This window comes from Castor canadensis, chromosome 6 (assembly GCF_047511655.1).
Source record: "Castor canadensis chromosome 6, mCasCan1.hap1v2, whole genome shotgun sequence".
NCBI lineage: Eukaryota > Metazoa > Chordata > Mammalia > Rodentia > Castoridae > Castor > Castor canadensis.
Window position 1 is genome coordinate 143,661,403 of NC_133391.1, and position 6,000 is coordinate 143,667,402.

Sequence of the window (6,000 nt, forward strand, 5' to 3'; positions counted from 1 at the left end):
ACCTTTGAGATGAGTTCCTAAATTACCCCAGTATAAGGAGCTGAAAAGCTTTGACCTATGGCTGACTGAAATGTCCTGGAGGGCATCTAGTGGCTAAGGAATGATTCTTCTCATTTTTTGAATACTTCAACATAAAGTCATGATAAAGACTAGAATATAAATTATTATTTAATGAGTTTACACAAATGTCAATATGACATATTGGTTAATATGATAATTACCCTTATGGGTTTGTTTGTTTTTATAATTATGCACGCACTTTCATTTTTGAGAACCCCAAGGAACAAAATGTTATTGGCATCCTCTCCAGAAACAAAGAACAGCTGCATTTGTTTGGGACATTTCCCAAGCTGCTCCTTCCTCCATGTGTGAAGGATGCTGTTAATCTGTCAACTCAACATGAATGAAGGAGACTGGATTCCCCCCCACACACACACAACTTCACAAGCACTCATGCAGTGCTGGGTATGCCATGTGGATACTCTAACATGCCTTATAACTCCATGGCAATGACTTTCAGCAAAGGGAACACTACCTGCTCTGGCCTTTCTCCAAGAGTATACGTTGGTGACAAAGAAGCCCCAGATAAGGAAAGTCCTGGAACATACCAGCCTCTACTAGCAGTGGTCTGGTTCTTATAATTGCTGCCATATATGCAGGGATCAGGCTGTTAAGGCTGGAAAAAGCTTGAGCAGTAGTCCTCAAAATTAGTTAGTTGCCCATCAGAATCTTTTGGAGAGATTATGAAAATACCCAACACCCAGCCCTTATTTCTTATATTCTGACTGAAGCAAATTAGGATGGGATCTTGATGCGTTGTAGAAGTTCTCCATGGCTATTATGCTGGTCTAAATTCAGGACTAGAATGCTTGAATCTCAATTTGTCATCCAGAAAGTAGATGAGAACATGGACTTTAGACTTAGTATCATGGGATTTTTGAATTTTGGCTCATTTACTCATAAATTGAGGCCTTAAATGAGCTATTGAAAGTCTCAATTTCCTGCTTGTAACATGAGAGAAATAACACTTAACTCAGAGCATTTGAGGGAAAATGGTCAAGACTTACATCTGTTTTCTCTACTTTATTGTAAGCAACTAGAGGACTGGAAATTGGGAACAAATAGCACTGAATTGAGTAACTACTGTGTCTCGGGCACTATAATAGACATAGCAATGCAACAACATTCTGTCTCATTTAAACCTCACAAAGCAACTGTATGTGAGATAAAGAACAATTCAATGAGATGAAGAAAGTAAGACCAGGTAAGTTAACTGGGTAGGTCTAGGATTTCACAGGCTACAGCAAAGTCAGGATTTTAACTGAGATATTTCTGATGCCAGAGTTCATTATCTTAGCTAATGTACTACTAATGTACACTAATATGAACTACTAATGTACACTAATATGTACTACTAATGTACACTAGCTTGTGATAAATGTTACGTATCTAATCCCCAGCATAATGGCTGCAGATATACAAGTGGAAAGATGTAAGTGAATGAGTGAATGAAGTATCTAGCTCACCTCAGACACCAGTTACTTTTACTTCCCTTGTCTATTGATCAAGTCTCTCCACTAACACATCAGCTACAAAGGATTTACTTTTCAATGGAGGCAGCATGCAATAAGCAAAATAATAATGTTCCAAAGCAAAATGAAAAACTACACTGGCAATGGGTCACTTCCCTTCTTTCATCTATTAGGCAAGATATGATTTTAAACTTGGAGTATGTTGATAGCTCCAGATCAGAAAAGCAAATATCAGTTCCTGCCAGTTTTAGACTCTTGTGAATATTCCAAATTACTATTTGGATATTAGCTGTCAGAATGTTTTATGTGTTTCCTACATGTATTCTGAACACAGCTGCACTAAGATTCTGAGAGCTTATTTTAACATATTAGAGCAACTTGGAATAGTTGGAATTGTATGATATGTGGAGTCAGCAAGGCTGAGTCTGGGTTTTGGCTAACTACTTCCCAGCTGTGAAGCTTTAAGTCCAAACATCTCAATGAAGTATTCATGCACTGGAGGTTTGAGACAGTGGGCTCCAAGGTTTCAGATATTCAGGATAAACACAATGTATTCACTTATTCATTCATGAAGCAAATATTTATCTAATGCCAGGCATTGCACTAAGAGTGAAATGCATAATACAGATAAGGTTCCTGTTCTCATGGAGCTGTAAAGTCTTCAAAGAGAGACATGTAAGTAAGACAACTTCAGACACAGATTAATATCATTAAAAAATATGAAGATGACTTAAAAGGCCCAATAACAATGAGTAATGAATATTACTGGTTCTCAACCAGAATATACTTTACTCTTTCTACTAGTACCCTCTTCTCATTAGATGTGTACCATCCCCAAACATCACTCATGGGATGGCCTCTGATTGGCTTAGGCCACAGATATTGAACTTTACATTGATGTAGGGTGACCAAGTAACCTAGAGCCCTCTCAGAACTCTGGCATGCAATGTTTGTATGAGTTTTTTTTTTTCTTGCTCTTCCTTTCAGAATCAGAGAATAATGTTGTAAAGTCAGAAATGTTTGGGGCCATTTTGCCAGCAGCATGGACCAAGATTACAGATGAAGTGATGTAAAGAGAAGGAAGAACCTGAATGAGTCTCACTCAGAAGGAAGCTAATACTGAAGCTTGTCTGAGCTCTGACTTAACTTATAAAAGGTACTATATTTCTTTATTGCATAGTTGATTTGAGCCAGATCTTCTGCTTATTGCAGTCAAAGAATTCTCTAACTGATATAGACTTTTCTTCTAGGAGTGGAATGTAATAAGTACAAACCTTAAACTGTGGACTAGTCTGAACAGAAGTAACAAGGTGAAGAGAGGTGGCTTATTGGGATTCAGGCAATGGGCCTACAAGGTATACCAAGGAAAATAGTAGGAAAGATCCAGGATTTTGGATTATAGGAAGTTTCTATAATAAAGAGACAGGTCAAAATGGAGTGGTCTAACTGAAACCAGAGAAGGAAGAAAGTATGGTCTTTCTTAGGAATGCCCTTTCTGGTTATGGACTGCAATCTAAAAGGACTAGACTCTAGAAGTCAGTAAAAACAAAATATCCTATTACAAGGTGAGGTTTATGACATAAAGCCAGATTGGGGCAGAAGACAAAATACTTTTTGCTGAGCTGACTCCATTGATAGAGCAAACTAGTGCAGCTGTAAGGGAACATGAGGGCAGGGAGACACTCTCTATGCTCCAAGTGATGGTCAGAACTTTCTAAAGAAGAAGCCAAGATAAAAGTAGTAGCCATTTACTTACTTCAGAGATGATAATGTAACAGAAGTCTGAAGATCTTAGACACAAATACCATGATCAGAGACAGGCTCTCTTTCTTTGATTCCTAGCCCATAAGAGTGACCAGTCAACTATCCTGATGACAAGCAAGTCTATGGAGGAGCTCTATTGCTGAAGAAATCTCAATCCTGGACAACCATCATCTCACACTTCTTAATCCCCAAGCAATCTCAGGTTTCTGAGACTTTGAAGTCACACTCAGAAAAGTAGTTGCTAAAATTACATAGCCCATGGAAATGGAAACTCTCCAGGTTTGGCCATGGAGGTCAGTGAATAAAGAAGAGTCTTCCAGGGAAGAAAACCTGAAGCCTCCACATTAGTTGACTAAGGTATCCCAGCACTGTTAGAGCATTATCAGATCATGACGCTGAGAAAAACAAAGAATGCCCTCAGTATTGTCATTTTCCAAGTCAGTCTCTAGACTCACCCTGACTGTTCTAAGCCATGTTCTCATCCCTAAGTCACATACCTGTCCCAGGGGAATTGCATATTGCACGTACTGTCCAGTGTGTGCTGTGTGCATGTATGTGTATGTACATGCATGTGTGTGTTTCCCAAGTCTGCTCTTCATAGTTAGAATTCTCTTTACTGTAGTTGGCCTTAATCTCTCTCTTCTGTTGTATATTAAATGTGTTGATGATTGGTAAATTTGCTTAGCCACAGTTTGCTCAACCATGGAGAGCTACAACCAGATTGAGGAATGCAGTAATTGGGTGATATTTTGGTTATCTGTTTTGGGGGAATGAATGTACTTTATGAGACACGAACATTTTTGAAGTTGCACATGTGGGAAGATGATTGCAAATAATTGTTGAGCAATCAAAAGGTTGACTGAAACCATTTCATGGGTAATGACAGCCAGGTCTCTCACCATCAGAGAATGGCACTATAAATAAGGAAAGGCGGGAAAGCTAGAAGGAACTCTGTGATGTTAGATTAGAATTGGAAGCATAAATATGAGCTCATGGTTTTAATTTATAGATGCATGTAGAAATAGAGATACACGCATGTATGTTCGCACACATTATTTCTCTCTCCATCTGCAGAGAGTGCCCAGAAGCAATGGCATTTATTATTAATAAACATACTAATTGACCAAATCTTGGTGTGGGAATACATTCTTCAATAAAAGTTGCCAGAGTCCCTTGGAGAAATGGCTAATTCTAGGTCTGAGACAGGGAAAACACAGTCATGAAGTGTATTGTGATGTCATAAATAAAGAAGTATTACATAGCAGGCACAGTGGCTCATGCTTGTAATCCTAGTTACTTGGGAGGCAGAGATAGGAAGGACTGTGGTTTGGACTTTGATCACTTGATAAAGCGAGAGCACACAAGGGAGATATGAGGATAGGTAAGACACCTAAAAAATTAGTTAGCATTTGTTGCCCTTAATGCAGAGAAACTAAAGCAGATACCTTAAAAGCGACTGAAGCCAATAGGAGAAGGGGACCTGGAGCTAGAGAAAAGTTTAGATCAAGAATTAACCTAGAAGGTAACACATATGCACAGGAAATTAATGTGAGTCAACTCCCTGTATAGCTATCCTTATCTCAACCAGCAAAAACACTTGTTCCTTCCTATTACTGCTTATACTCTCTCTACAACAAAATTAGAGATAAGGGCAGAATAGTTTCTGCCTGGTAGTGAGGAGTAAGGCGGGGTAAGGGAGGGAGGGGGGAGTAACGGAGGAGGCAGGGGGAAGTGGGGAGAAATGACCCAAACATTGTATGCACATATGAATAAAATAAAAAATTTTTTTTAAAAAAAGGACAGTCCCAGGGGTTTGGAGGTGGGGAGTATGAGCTCACAAGATCCTGTCTCAACTGGGCCGAGCATGATACCATGCACCTGTCATCTCCAGCTACAAATTGGAGATTGTGATACAGGCTGAACTACACATAAAATCTCCTCTTATCTCAAAGATAGCCCACACAAAAAGGGCTGGTGATGTGACTCAAGTGGTAGAGTGCCTTTCTAGCAAGTGTGAGGCCCTGAATTCAAGCCCCAATACTAAAAAAAAAAAAAAAAAAAAAAAAAAATCAGACAAAAATGATGAGTCTATCTCAATAGGATCCAACAATGTACTTGGAGGAACTCTGAGTAGTTCAACCTGGGACAAATTGAGCAACAAAACAAATAATGGTAATGATGGATCACAACCCATTGAGTTAAGTAAGATTCCATAAGACTAAAATAAATAAAATAAATAACCTTAAAGGGGATAAAAGAAAAAAATTAGAATTCCAACTAGTAAATGTAGAAGAAATAATAAAATTAGAAAATCACCATTTGGCAAACACCACAGTAGTTATTTCTGGCAAGATTCATGAGTCAGTGCTAAAATCAGTGGACAAAAGTATGATGAAAAACAGGACATCAACATGATCTCAAAATACCCTTAAGTTTCATGTTAATTGCAAAGGAAAATTAGTGACACTGCAATATAGAAACATGGCAGGCGCCACCCTAATTTAGTGATCAAAGTTTCCAAAACTACAACGGTCCAAATCACCATAATATGTCTTTGTTATGATGCACTAAGATGGCTACAGTATCACTCTGTGGTATTTATTCCCAAAATGTAAAACCTGAATTTAAACCATAAGTAAACATCAGACAAACACAAATTGAGGGCCATTTTACAAAATAACTGACTAACACTCTCTGAAAATGT

General features: G+C 38.4%; 1 long non-coding RNA gene across 1 annotated transcript in view; it reads left to right on the top strand.

The window, feature by feature from the left end:
* LOC141424211 (uncharacterized) overlaps positions 1 to 4,464 on the top strand; it is a 111,354-nt gene extending 106,890 nt beyond the window's left edge. The window contains exons 2-3 of the long non-coding RNA XR_012449187.1: positions 2,520 to 2,688; positions 3,375 to 4,464. This is a non-coding gene — a long non-coding RNA (uncharacterized lncRNA). The remainder of the gene's footprint in view (positions 1 to 2,519; positions 2,689 to 3,374) is intronic.
* The last annotated feature ends 1,536 nt before the right edge of the window (positions 4,465 to 6,000 follow it).